We start from the raw sequence: 15,510 nt of genomic DNA, 5'->3' as shown, positions 1-15,510 counted from the left end.
GGAGAACTGCTTGAGTCTGAATGTGATTTATCTTTTCCTCCTCTACAGTATTGAGCACTATGCTGATAACATAATGTGTACGTTTGATTGATCTATTTATTTAAGAAATAGCAGGCGCAGGTGGTTTTTATATTAAGCCAAGTGTCATAGCCACAATGAAGTTAATTTTTCCCGAAAAGTTTAAATAACTATCCCCTAGCAACATTTTTCCAAGACAGGCAAAACAAGAAGAGGTAGTTTCTTTCTGCTCTGTGATAGTAATACCTAAAAACAAGGAGAAAAAGTTTCACCAGCTAGCAGGGTTAATAATAATTCACACTAACACATCGTGCTTGCAAGAATACACAACTCTGTTTCAACAAGCAAACAGAGGTACTTCTGGGAGTGCAGCTGGAATGGTGAAGCACGGAGCAGAGGGGTGGCTAACTGATTAAGAATTTATCCCTTCTGCAGGCAGATAAGGCAGCCTGCACTGAGCTCCTCTACCCAAACCTAACTTACCTGCCCTAACTAACCTAGCGCAGTGACTATAGTGCCACATGTCTGAGTAAGATCTTGAAAGCATCCCCACGGAAGTCATACTCGGAGTGTGCAACTCCAGTGAGTTAAGCAATGGTACCGTTTTGTAACCTGCAGACTTTAAGTTATAAGTTTGATTCTCTATTCATGCTAAAGTAAATCAGAATCAACTCCACTGCTGATGACAGAGTAACATCAGACTTTGCCTATCACCAGCCACGAATAACGTCCTATTTTTCGTCTTTTACCTGTGGCATTGTGTACTAGTTATTCAATGCAGGTGGAAAGGCAAAAGGGGATTGTAAAGTACTCAGCTTGCTATTTCAGAGTTAGGTAAAAATCAGGTAAATAAATAACAATCTTGCAGCATTTGGTGAGACTAGGGTAGAGGAGAAAGCTCCTGCTAAAAAAACACTACAGAAAAGCGTAGGATTTTTTCTTTTCTTGTTTGTTTTAAAAAAGCAGCTCTCAGGTATCCATTTTGAGTCCCATCTAAGTCTGGAAGGACAATCAATCTTTATAATGGCATTTTCCTCACAATCAAACTCTCATGGTAGCCAGTGGACAGCCCAAAACTTCAAAGTTCCTACAAATTAAGAAGGAGGTTTAGGGATGATCCCCTCATCAGCTTGCACTGAGAAGAGAACTGAGTGGAGCTGTGCCATCAGTGCTGAGGCATAACCTCATCAATACTAATTCTGCTGAAGGAGCCAACTGGACTGAGCCTGAACAGTGCCAAAGGTGAGGATGACTGCTAATGATGCCTACCTCTAGCCTTCACATGGCAAACTGTGCCAGAAGTTGCTGTGCTGCTACTGGGATTTAATTAAGTCTCTGCATAGAGCATATATGGGGCCTCCATGAATTTGCTCCAAAGAACCATGGAGTAGAGAAAGTATTGATGTCTTGCATTAAGACCCTGAGTTACCAGCTATGGGATGACTCAAGGACTAATTCCATGTTCTCAGAGCTCACCTAGAAGCCTCAGAGGACTGCTAGATCTTTAGCGACTGGCACAGGAGAGAGATGGAAAGAAAGGCCTTTTAGTAATAGACCTAGTTATTTGGTGGTGGTTTCAACTCATGACATGGTTTCTCATTGTGTCTTACAGACAATGTTGTAGTACTCCAAGTGTAAGTATTCAGTAAATTTATGTCCTGATTAGTTAAGATTTTCACAATATAGAGTAGCAGAATCAGCCGGTCACCAAAATCAACTGCTGTTTTTCTTTTGCATGCACAGCCACCTTATTTTGTGGCTTTGAGCAAATGTGGTCACAGGTCCTCCTCTGTTTAGTTAATAATAAGCCAGAAATAATATTTAAGAATAGGTACTCTAAATTAAGAATTCTGTTGGTCATATTAGTTCATGGAATTAGAAGGATTAAATAGCAAATGGTATTACAGTATTAGAAGGAGCTGGATCAGACATTTTTTCATACTCCCAACGAACTCCTCAATACATCTTACAGTCCAGGTTAATTCTCTTCTCCAGTCTCGCAAGCAGCTGTGTCAGCAGAAGCTAAAAACACAGTATGCTGATGGAGATCCTTTACACTCCCACTGCCATGGGATACTGCTATCATCAAATACAGCAACCAAGAGCTACTACACTTGTCATTTAGCTTGTCATTTGTAACTTTACCAAATCTAATGAAGATATTATGCGAGCAAAAGTCTCCAAACAGTATCAGCAGATAAATAAAAAGGCACTATCTCTATGAACTCTGTTGCATAGTATCAGTGGCACTTCACAAAAGTAGCTTTTTTTAAAAAACAGCTCAAGAATCTTCTGGTTTAGGTATAGACAGACTCTGCCACATGTTGTTTTATCTTCTAACAAAGGTAGATTTCAACGAAATACACAAACAAAAACAGTTTCTGGAGCATGAGAAAGCAGTAGTACAAATACAATAAGGAAAAAAAAAGGCAAGGGAGTAGAGACAGACTGAACGCTACAAGCTGCAACTTTACACCAAATGCTAAGCTTAAACAAGTCTGCAATATCTCATTAAATCCTCCTGGATGACTAAGGCCTATTTCTTTGTTTTTTTAATTTTAAGACAGAATTTGTAGACAGGCTGTGAAAACTACTTCACGTTTTGGGTGGCTACACATTATTACAGCCCACAGAAGTAATTTTCGCTTCTTTTTAGAGATTTCCTAGGGAAAGACATTGTCTGTCAGACATGGAATTTCAAAATCAAAGCAAATTATTTTTGCCCCATATACCACCACTAAAACAGCTAGATCCCAGTATTTTCCTCTTCTGTGATCACCTCACTAAAAATAAAATTATTTTTTATATAAAGCTGATTAGTAAAGCTAAGCTCTTTTTCAAAAAAAGTGTTTGATGTCCAATGAGACGTACAAACATTACTTGGCCACTGCTGTCAAGTTTTGTGCAAATTAGCATTAGAAGTTATTAAATACATACTTTTCAGAGTAGAACTATAATCTATGTTTTTTCCAATAATGAAAAGCTTCTAACCACAACAGTATTAAGGGAATGCAATCTAAGTCGTATGTGCAATGCACATTTCTCACGAATTTTATTTCTGCCTTGCCTCCATAGTGAGAATAGCTATGTAAAAGGACAGACATTTCTAAAGTTGTTTCTAGAAAGTAAAATAACTGTCAACATTTTGGTCTTCCAAACATTTTAAAAGAAACATATGTCTTTATACACATTTACAATTCTCCTTGAAATCTCAGTTAGGAGAAAGCCCAATTAGGCTGTCTGTGCATTACGGTGATGTTCACAGATTTTAGTAGTTCAGACTGGCAGACTAATGAGTACAGTCAGGGCATAGCCACGACAGAGCTTTAACTGAATGTGTGAAATGGACAACTTAAAAAAAAAAAAAAAAAAAAGAAGAAAAGAAAAAAAAAAAAGCCCATACTTCCAAATTGGAGGTGGTTCAACAATTCTGTCAGCTACCTCTTCGTATATTAATTTGTGGTTTAAAAGTAAGTGAAGTAAAAGCCTGTAAATAAGAACACCTCTGTGCCAGACCATGAGATCCCAGTTCAGGCAGCAGCTCACACTGTAGCAAATTAAGACAGAATTTACTCCCAGAACCTTTATAATATTCAGCAGAAGTTTATGAACGCTATCTAGTCAAAAATTATTAAAACATTATATCTATAAATAGATAGATACAAATAGGAAGTATTTGCTACCTTCCACCATAACACATTTTTCAATGAGAAATCACTACATCCATCAGTGACAAACCACTTCCAAAATTTAGAAGAGCTTAAAAAGTGTAAATCTTGCAGCATGCTACCTCCACGCAATGCTTTGCCAAGCTGTAGATGGGAGCATTACAATATGGCTTAGTGGTATAGTCCCATCCAAACGTGAACATTGAAAGCCCACTGTGACAAACCCCTTTCGATTACTGAGTGCAGAAGACAGGCAGGCATTCCTACTTCATTTCTATCAGACTTTATCACTGAAGATGAAACAAAACTTTGTAAATTGGAATCAGGACTTGGCAGCACCAAGTCAATGGAGTATACACAGAAGAATATGACAAATAAAGTTTTAAAAACAAACTCATTAGATAAGCCTTAATTTCTGTACTTTTACTGCTGACAAATACCATGACAATATTCTGTACTGACAATCAGGAAAATGGTTAGTCCATATCTCGCTGCTTATTCCCTTATTTATTTGCTTCTGCCTATCTCAGAAGATCCTGAGCCATCACATTTCTTTAATACATCTTCCATTAATTCCCAATAGGAATGACGGAAAGAAGATTTTTTTAAAAGGGGAATTCCTTATGTGTTTTACTGAAAAAGAAAAAAGTCCTCTGGCAGAAAATACACACTCAGTTATGCAAAATAACAAAAAAGCTTGTTACTCATAAAATATTCTATTTTAAAAGTTCCTGGTAGCACCAGATCATCTCTTTTCATGAAGGAAGCTGAACTCACTACATTAGAAATTAAGATTTATGTATAATAAGTAGTGCATATTAAGATGCCAAAAAAAGGTACCTTTCTGAATATTAGTTTTCAGGATTTAACAGCATGTAAAGACTAAATTAACATTTTCTGAACAAAAATTCTAACCTTTCACAAATTAATGAACTGTTTTCAAAGAGCATTCAAACTTCAGAAAGGAATCGGTAACAAGGATTTTTTTTAAAAGAAGTGACAGATTCATAAAGCTAATTATCACAAGATTAAAGAAATTGAAAAATGAAAGGAAGACACACAACACAAACCGAGTTAGGCTTTCAAGCATTTACTCCATGTATAACATCCATTGTACACAGAAATCTCTTCCACATTCGCTCATAACAGCTGCTAGACTGAAACTTCTCATGCTCCTCAAATAAATTATTCAGAGTCTAACCTACACTCTAATTTTAAATTGCCCTGAAATTCAAGAGGATGTTTCGAGAGACAACCTAATGATGAGGACTAGTAGCCCAGAAGAGCACATTTAAGCAGCACTCCCGACATTCACAGGAAGACTAGACTGCCACACGTCGTAACTGATAATTGTCAGTATATGTCAGAAGCTCCACAAACTTCATGACGATCAAATGCATTAAACTCTCTGCCTCACATAACAGCTCTGACTCACAACAAGAGTGTGAATAACTGATTACAACAACTCTGAAGTCAAAGGAAACGTATATTTATAAGCTTGGTCGATGCAGATTTAAAAACACAGTAGCAGAAGTTAGACATTAAGTATTTCCAGGAACTTTAGGAATGAAAAAAGCATTGTTGTAGTCTAGCAAAAATGCCAAGAACTTCTAGGCTTATTTGGAAAAAGGAAAACAAAAACGGAATTAAAAGGACTAAACCCTACCAATTACAGGTTTTTAAGCAATTAAGGGTTTATTAGACAAAGTTCTCTAATAGGCTTTAGATCGACTGAGTATGAACAAAAATTATTTCCCTCATGAAAGCCTGAACACTAATCATTATGATGGGGGATGCTTGACATGAAGGTCTATCTGTCCATCCCTTCTGGCCCCTCCTCATCAAAATACTTGAGATCTCTTGACTACCTTTCCTACAGATCCTGCCACTAACCCCCATAACTCAAGAGCCCCTGCATTTGTTCTCTCTCCTTTCCTCCTGTAAGCAGCTAGATGTGCCCCTACTGTCTTTGCTTTTCCAAGTATGCTTGATGGCAAAACATACAACAGCATTCACACCACACAAGCGCGCAGCAGGTCAACGTGACAGTGTTTCACAAGGAAGCAAGAACTCAGCTTCAATCTCTGCTTTTATTTTAGCAAAATAAAGCAGCCTTTAATGCTGCATTTGAAAAGTAATTCTGAGAGCATAACATGGTAATATTCCCATGTACGTGGAGTTCCCAACAACAGCCCTAAGGTAAATATGGCCAAACATATTTCTTGATGAGTCTGTGGTGATTATGTTCACTTAAAGTCTGTGGTGTTTATGTTCAGAGGTAACTTTTATATAGTTAGAGCCTGAGAGGAATGAGACGAGTACTGTATTATTATGAAAACCCATACAACTTACTCTGAGGAACAGCTCATTTTTGTACTGTGCTTGGAAAAACAGCACTTCCAGAGGACTAATTAGCTGGGCAACAGTGCCAGGCTGAAGCAGCTAGTTGCTTCTGGAGCTGTAAGGCAGCAGCAGGAGGACACCACCAGAATGGTGCAATTCTTCATCACTCAGCACAGATGTACTCTGTGTAGGCTTGAGTTCCCTCTCCTCCCTTAACAGGAGACATTTGTTTTTCATTTTGTCTAGAACAGAGTCATACTTCTAGTAAGAGAGATGAAGAATAAAAGCACAACTGCTAGAAGAGAGAGATGCCACTGATGGGCAGCTTATGATCACTCTGAATCTAGATAACCTTACCATTCTCAAACAACAGCAATTCTGGCAGGATAAGCTTGCTCATCACAGAATACTAACAAATATACTTTGCAACCATAACTTGTTGCTCAAGGTTTGAATTTATTCTCCTGGGAAAAAAATTTCTCCAACAATACTTTTTATTTAAGTGTGGCGATTTAACACCAAAAAACCTAAATAGCTATTTAAAATGAGATCAGAAACACTACTGAAAGAATGTAATCACTCCCTAGAAGAAAGTCAAAAGTCAGAACCAGCTCTCTCTTGAACATGAAAATGTGGTGACCTTGAAATTAAGGAAATTTAATTTTGAACAGGGCTTTATTATTTTGCATAACCTGGTTTCTAATTCTAGATTAATGATACAGGCTGAATTCATGAGGGACACTTACTTTCTCCATATACAAAGTCAATTATACTGCCTCCGAGAGAAATGATAACTGAAGAAAAGTTAGGAATACAATCACCTCACTTTCGTCAACTCGTCTTCAGTGCTTTCAGTGTCTTCTGGGTTGCCCTTAACAGTAAAAATTACTGCTTTGGTTTTAAATATTATTAATAGCTGCCTCCATCAACAACCATTTGAACTAAGTACTTAAGCTTGAAATAAAACATGGCACTGTTCTGCAGAAGTTGAGTCTAGTTAAACTGTCTGCCTTAGAAAGAAATTTTAGTGCACTTTCTATAGCTGGAATCAACAAGCCTCTTTCTGCCAGGATCAACAATCCTCATTCTGCCCCAAACCACCAAAAGATTGAAGCGCAGCAAGTTTCTCCATCAGAAACCGCTTGCATTTCAACTTTTAGCTATGACACAGAGCAGCCAAAAATCCGTCACTCAAAAACACACCAGCTACATACTGTATGTTCTATTTGAGGCTCCTATCAATCTTAAGTTAATTTTGAAGATTCAGTGTTATGACAGAAAATGGAAACAAAAGACTAGGCAATGTATGAAGTGGCAGGAAATTTTACAGCACTTGACTACATTGAGAGATTAAAGGAAACGTGGAATTATTTTCTTAATTTTTTAAATGATCAAAACCACATATTAAAATACAGACCTAATTAAGGAGCTGCTGTAAGACTGTTCTGCAAACCTGCTCAAGTCTCAAGAATATTCAATATGGAACTGAAGTTCAATCCATTGGCAAGCACTGGAGATTTTCTCAGAACACAGAAGATTTTGGATTTTACAAAAAACAACTGGAAAAGTTAAAACACCAAAGTACATTTATATAGAATGCTGTGTCACTCTTACACATTCTGTTTACAAAAAAGTATAAATATTTTAATTAGCAGTTCGAATGAACTCATTAAGTAATGTAGAACCCTACATAAAGAAGTATTTTTATTACATCAGTTTCTGTTCATCACCTCCAGTAGGAAAAGACAGAGTATGATCAAACACTAATATGTGAAAACTATTACACCTTTTTCTCTAAATACAGAAATAATCAGGTTAAAAATTGGTAAAACTGCTATAGGAAGACAGTGCCCATGCTCCAACTCTAGGTGATCACAGATTAACAAAGAAACAGAGGACAACTTCAATTCTATTTAAACAATAACTACTGCAAAGAGAACGTGGGACTGTGGGAAAAAGGTTCTCCTACCTTGGTATCTTTAGACAAGTTAAATCTCTAGTAAAAAGTGTCGTCTTCCATTCACTGAAAGTCCTGGAAGACATAAAAAAAAAAAAAAACACAACAGAATTTAGTAGCATCTTCTCAACACACTACCGTGTCCCACATTTGTCTAGCTACGCGCACGAACTGTAAATAATCTCATCCCAGGAATAAACTCACAACTTTTCCAGAGTATACTGTATAAGCTATCAGACAGCCCTCACCCTTTAACATCATGATTAAAAAGTTAATGCTCATGCTTTTACATCTCTGTTAATCAATACTAATTTCGGTCACTTGACTGTTCCCTCTCACCACTTTTCAAATGGGAGGAGGAGAAAAGCAGGTAACACTTCCCTTTGATGCACATCATATAGTACACTATTTACAAAGTAATATGTTATTTCCAAGTATTTTCCTTCAAGCCTAGCAAGCCTTCCTGTTAAAATCCTGCAACCTCCCCTCAGTGTTTTTTTTAAAACTCAATCCTTACATAAACACAACTCCCATAAGGGAGTCAAAACTAAATCAAGAGTTCAGTACCTGGCTCTTTGCTCTGTCATCACGTACTTACAGTAAGTTCATCAACAAAGAGCCACAAGAAATGTATCTTGCTACTTATTGAAAAAGACCAGAGCACCTATTTTAGCACCAGCATGTGTGTTTGTCTGTGGTGACGATAATTGTGTTACAGGCTTTACCAATCTATTCTTTTAGAAATCTCATTTGAGAAACAGCAAGTAGAAGGAAATACAGACACATCTCATTTGTCATCAAACAAACAAACAAAAAAAATGAAAGTAAATTGAAACCACCTTCCATTTGCAAGTTTAAAGCAAAGTAGAATAATGTTGAACCACTTCGGTAGAGTTTTTTTTCTTCTACTGCAAGAGGATACTGAAAAGTAATTGACAGCTTAACTTGTAATTCACACTACTCTCCAGAACCTTAACAGGAACTTCTCAGATGGTCTTATATGAATAATTTTGTATATAAAACTGTAAGACATTCCATAAATTCATGAAGCGATCCTATCTTATTTCTCAGGGTCGCCAATTATCTCCCTGCTTTCAATTTTTCACCTCTGTGGAAAAATAACTAAAAAGCTAGTAACCAGCATACAACGCTCACCAGGATCGTGGCTGTTTCCATCAGTCAAGCAAGGAAAACATGCAAACACAGCTCTAATCCCACAGCACTAAAAGCGATTATTGATACAGCATGGAGGAAGGGTCTGTTTGGCCGATGCCACCCTGGCTACCTGACCTGTGCTGGAGTCTCCTTCAGCTCATGCATAGCCATAACCTGGACTCTGCACCTCAGGCTGCCTTGCACCACTCTGCAAGATGACTTTTCCTTCTTCAAACTCCCTTTCTGGGTTCTGCAAACTTCTGCTTGCACTCTACATCATCCAACTGCCTGAGCATTTGCATGCTGTAGAAACTATATTGTTAGAAAGACCCAGCTAAAAATTTCTGAATGAGTGTCCAACCACATACAGCAAAAGACCACAGTTACGAAACTTAACTGAGCCCATATGGAGGCCAAACCCAAATATGTTCAGATCAAGGAAGATTTTTATTGGGCATTACTTCACAAAAACCCCTATACTCCTCAGATCCTAAAGAAAGAGAAGAAGAAAGGATCTTAAAACACTTATTTAGCATTCTCTACAATTCTTTTAACTGGTCAAAAACTAGGTACTTGCAAACACCTCCAGTAGGTGACTGAGTAAAGAGAATTTTTTTCTTTCAAAAGCAGCAATGTTACAATTTTTGGAAAACTGAAAACATGCAGGGAGTTTTGGAATAACTAAAAATAACTCCTTATAAATATTTCAGTTTGCTGCCATCTATCTTCTTAATACATCTCTCTTAATATGATACCCTGCAAAACAAAGAGCAGAATATGGCTTATGCGGTGTAAGCTGTAGATGAGTGCTGACTACCCATAATTTGCTCAATAACTTTCCATCTGTATTCAGAGAGCATACTTGATAAATATGCTCTGCATTGAGCTTTTAAATAGCAGAGCTTTCATCTGCTCATATTATTACATTAGAAATCTTTATGTGAATCCAGCAGATATTAGTGGGTTGTCAATAAAAACTGAATGTCATTAAAGTGCTTTTATTCTTTAAATGCCTTTAACCCTCTAATTACATTTGTAAATTCCGCTATTTAACTGTATGAAAGTTATAAATTCTGACATGTTGTATCATAACAAATATATTAGAGACTAATATACAAACAGTTTGGGGGGGAGGTGTCAATTTCAGAATTATTCCCTCTTGATTAAACACATAAATCACAACTATGGTGTGTTTCAAATCAGAAGCAACACAGTCAGGATTTCTCCAGATTTTCTAGGAGTTTGGGGTTTTAAAACCTTTGTCCTGTGGTATGGCTGCAAGTACTATTATAATTTAAAAAAAAAAAAAAAAAAAAAAAGGAGTATTTTTTTTAAATATATCAGTATAGTTTTTCCAAGACAGTTCTCTTGGACTTGGCAGAGAGAAGGTAATAGTCCTACTCCTTAACCCTTACTTATCTCCAAAAACCAATACAAATAATTGACTATTGTTTGCTCCCCACAAGCACAAGGTGGGGTATTGGTAACACAGGCACAGTCGCAGAACAACTGTCTAGCACTGTCCTACCAACTGCGAAAAGTGGTTCAGTCTCCATATTCATTCTGCCTTTGGCCATCACTGAAGCAGCCAATTACTGCCAACTGGGATTTTTGCCTGTAAAAGCCAACTAGGAACAGCCAGCTAATGACTCGCAACTTCCATCCAAGTTTGCAAATTTAAAACATGATCTAGGAATAGGAACTTCCTAAGTTCCACAATGCCAAAAAAAAAAAAAAAAAAAAAAAATCAAACCTAAGGAATGCTTTTTGTCAACAGAATCAGGTAATTTGTTCAGGAACAACACAAACAGAAACAACAAATACTGAGAATCTCAGAAGGCCATTCTGTGATACAACACAGCATTTGCTAACACTGCATCCAACTGTTGATTTCTTTTCTTTTGAACAACCATCAGCCCAGAGCAGTATCAAGTCAACTATACACTTCCTGTACTATGTTTACTGTTCCAGTATATCCATCACTTTATTCAACTTCATCTGGTATAACAGAAATCAACCCCTTTAAATAGTTCTTGATAATTCTCTGCATATGGGAACTTCTCAGTGATTCAGACAATTTCTGAATGAACACATCACGGACAAAGTTGCTCAAACACTAGCGAATGAAAGGACATTATGCAATTTCTAAAATAAGAAAACTAAGAAATGCTATTAAAAATTACAAGTTAGTAATAATGTCATAACGCCAAGTAAACAAAAAGTTAGGAAATACAAGAATTAAGGTTTAGCATGCTCAGTAGATGAGGTAATCAAGTAATTCAGACACAAAGCAGTCAATCTGCAGCCTTGCAGTCCCAAATAATTTCTTGGTTATACCTGTGTAGGTAATAACTGTACTGAATTCTTCTGCAGAAGAATGCGTTAAAAACCAGCCAGTATAAAACAGCAAAAAGACACACATTCACCATACCTCTAACATCCTTCACATCTAGCTTCAGATGATTTCTTAAAATGAGCTTTTCTCATCTTCTGTTAAACACATAAGTATATGGTCACAAGTTAAACTCAATTTCTAAATATGTACACCCTAGTGCATGAGTGCACCAAAAAAAGGCATAAAATAAAAGCTAGCTAAATTGACTACCCTAAAGAAGGGCTCCTAGTTAAGCTAAGAATTATTGAAACGGGTAAGAACAGTTTATGAAAAAAAAAAAATCACACTATTGTCAACACTTTTAGCTGACAGAATTAAGCACCCTCCCATTGTTCTAACCCAGAAGACAAGTACCTACAAAAGGAACAAATACTTTCAGGTACAGCACTGCACATTCCAGCTGCAATGTTTTCCTGACAAGCTAAAATCCACAACAGAAAGAAGACTTAAAAGCTTTAAGATTTAAGAAACAAAACAGAAAATCTACCTTCCATAGCAACTTGACTACAGCTGGAAAGAGGTATAGTATGAAATGATACTAGAAGGTTTGATATCACAGTAACAAGCCTGAGAAGTCTGTTGAGCTATCTGGAGAGGAATACCACCCATTCTGTATTTGAAAATATTTAACATCAGTATTGAGCAAACTTCCAATTAACAGGACAAAATATAAGACCAGTTTTCTATTCATCCTAGAGCAAACAAAGCAATCTTTTTTCCCATAATCTAAGCAAGCAGACGTTGCATTTGAGCAGGTAAAGATTCACAGCAATTTTGCAAAGCTAATTGAATTTGAAGCCTCTAAACCAAACATAGTATAGGTCACATGTACCCTGATCTCAACGGTTTAATTATATTTCCCCAGAGAAATTAACAACTTACTCACACTTTTATCAACAGAACATTAATACACAGACATTAAACACAATGACCATCTGTCTTTGAAAACCATACACTACACCAATGATCAGCACGGGTTGCTCAACCAGTCCTGCCAGAAAGAAACAACTCTGAAATGGTCTCATGAATAGGGATTTCCATCTTTAAATGAGGTTAGTTTTCTAGTTTTGGCTGTCAGTTGCACCAGCTGGTATTCATCTGATAAATTCAGTAAGCCTGGATGGTGTTCTAAAATCAAATAAATAAAAAAAAAATTAAAAAGAAATCAGTTTAAATTCTTTGCACATACATACATGTTGGAAACAGAAAAATAGTCTTGATTCCAGTTCTAGCTCATATAAATTCATGTTTAAGCAAAATGTGTGTTTTAATGACGGCTGTCATCTAACAAATCAAAGATTGGGAAAATGGCAATACTCTTTAAATTACAGTAATGTAAATATGGGTGACCTAACTTTATTAGGGACTAATCTGGAAAACAAGTCTCATGTTTCCATCTTGATAAAAGAGTTTGTCTTCTCAACTTCTTATTCTCTAATTAAAAGTAAGATTTGAATCATGCGTTACCATACATAATTACTGTACTTACAGAGTTCATTACATAGGAACATATACCATTGATAAATCAAGAATTCCACAAATAAAACCATACAACGTAACACTTCAGTCCCTAATTAGATACGTCTTGGCTGATTTTCAACAGTATTAAGCAAGCATCCACTCTACCATATTCTAAGTTGGCAACAGTTTCTTCATGATTATCACTCTAAATAAGTATGGGAAAGCATCCAGACATCAATGGAATTATGGAAAAAAAAAAATCAAAAAATTGTTCATGCTTTAAATTAAGATTTTTCTGCTCACCCCATGTGCCTAAAAAAAAAAAAAACAAACCCCAAAAAACAACACAAAAACAAACCCCACAAAACAAAACCAAAAAAAAAAACCCAGACCACCAAAACACCACAAAACAAAACAAAAAAACCCCACACACCAAAAAAACCCAACCAAACAAAAAAAACCCCCACACCACTCTGTGTGTTAAATACAGATGACATTTACATTCTGCCATTTTAACTCCTCAGACTCCTGGGTTTATATGAAAATTATAATGAGCTTCCATTTTATTTCCTACTTAACAAACAAATAGTTCCAAGCTATAAATGGAGTATCCCACTTTTCAGCATCTTAATAATTTTTATCTAAATTTACAAACTTATCTACTAGCACAGTATTTTTGGGGCAGAAGCTCTCACTGTTCTGTTGTTACAATGACTAGCGCTACAAAGCCCTCATCTTTCTAATGCCTTCAGATGCTAATTACCATAACATGTTTAATAACGTTAAATACAACCTGTTTGTTCACCCTCTCTGCTCTATCTACAGATTGGTCGTTAATTATTAACTAGCTGTTTCGAGTACTGCACTCATAATACACATGCCAACGTGACCATAAAATGATGGGTTATGTTAAGTATGCATCAAGAAAAATATTTTCCTTCCAGAGTAATCCAAGGTTAGGAGACTTATTGTAATTATCTGACATTTTAATGGATGTCAGCAAATAACTAGAAGAGGAGACTTAATGGCCCACGGATATCATGACACTGAAAAGACATCTAACACAGCAGTCATTTTGACCATCCCAAACCTATTCCAATCTTTCCAGTGCTGCTGAAATTTTGCCAGGGATTTCAATAAGAACCTAACAAAAAATTCTGACAACACTGCTCAAGTGTATGCAATCTAACAAATTTAAGGATCAAATTACTAAAATGCCAAGAGTGTTTATTTACAGCATAGCTTTATCCCAAGGATCACGTTTACATTCCTGTGTCCATACACCACCACCATTGCTAATGCTGCTTCAGACACTATTGGTAAGAAAGCAGCCTGAGAAGCAACAAGGACCAGCCAGTGCCTTTTGGAGATGGCTGCCAGAATGGACTTATAAAGATTCCTTCCTCCTCCTGCTCTCTTTTTGTTTAATTCCTGGTAGAACTGTGCTCAATCTTCACAACTTTGTCTTGTTTGACTTTTCTCTGGAGTGTGAAAAGGACACATGCACAGGACCTGCTCTAGCAGGGGAACTTCTTCTGTTGCTCTTAAGAAGGCACCTAAATAGCTCCTGCTGCTGTGCTGCCTTATCTCAGAAGACTCCCGGATATCGAGGATATAAAATAAGCACTCCAAACTTCCTTAACTAGGTCCTACAGAACAAACAAATTTCAAAGAAAGTAAGTCAAAATCTTTTCTCTGCTCCTTCAGAAGCATGCAACCAGAACTCAAGTACTCAGAAACACAACTCTTCTTCCCAGTCTGCTTCCCCTTTTGTACATACACCCATGTGGAAATGGGTGCGTAAAAATGTGAAGATGAAACCAATTACCAGAAGGAGAAAGAAGCAAGTGCAGATGGGGGAAGAAACTGGAAAAATTAAACAGGGGGCAGGGGACAAGAGAATGGAATCTCTAAAGAAGAGACAGGGTAAAAGTGTCACAGAATATAAGAAAGACTGAAAAAAACAGGTAAGTGGTAGAAGTGAAAGTGAAGGATAAAAGACAAAAAATACGAGTAACCATGACCAAAAAAAGCTTCTGGTAAGAGAATCTAGGTAAAAACTTGCAAGAATAAAAGGGAAGTCACTACACAAATGTGCATTTGCACATGCCAGTGACCGCGGGTGACACTAAGACCTACTTCTGCATCACACCTAGCAGACTCGATTGGTACCGGCGCCGGCTGACCTAATTAGAGCCCTGAATTCAGTACACAAAGCTACTGAGAGAAGGAACATGACGGTGCTTTCACCATAATGCACATACATGACTGCACTAACAAAATGTCTGTAACCTCATGAGCTGTAAGCAAGTGACATGAAACATGACAGTCAGAAAACAGAGATAACTGCGGGTGGGGGGGAAATCGGAGCAATAAAAACACTGAAAGAGGCATTTGAGTCTTGTTTTTTTAACAGAAGTTTTACAAGTAAGTAGCTTGAATATTTGAATTCATTTGTTTTTATATTGCCAGAGGACAGAATTACCTACAGGTAAATGAAACAAACTGTCCTA

At 36.9% G+C, this 15,510-nt stretch overlaps 1 protein-coding gene across 14 annotated transcripts in view; it reads right to left on the bottom strand.

Annotated features, from left to right (window-relative positions):
• TANC2 (tetratricopeptide repeat, ankyrin repeat and coiled-coil containing 2) overlaps window positions 1-15,510 on the bottom strand; it is a 273,282-nt gene that overhangs the window by 217,096 nt on the left and 40,676 nt on the right. For 13 of the 14 annotated variants that reach the window (XM_052785087.1, XM_052785092.1, XM_052785093.1 and 10 more), the window contains one exon: window positions 7,999-8,061. The exons of the other annotated variant lie outside the window; for it this stretch is intronic. The gene's annotated coding sequence lies outside the window, so the exon portion shown is untranslated. The remainder of the gene's footprint in view (window positions 1-7,998; window positions 8,062-15,510) is intronic. 14 annotated transcript variants of the gene reach the window in all.

This window comes from Harpia harpyja, chromosome 4 (genome assembly GCF_026419915.1).
Source record: "Harpia harpyja isolate bHarHar1 chromosome 4, bHarHar1 primary haplotype, whole genome shotgun sequence".
Classification (NCBI taxonomy): Eukaryota; Metazoa; Chordata; class Aves; order Accipitriformes; family Accipitridae; genus Harpia; species Harpia harpyja.
This window is presented reverse-complemented; position numbering and strand designations above follow the sequence as displayed.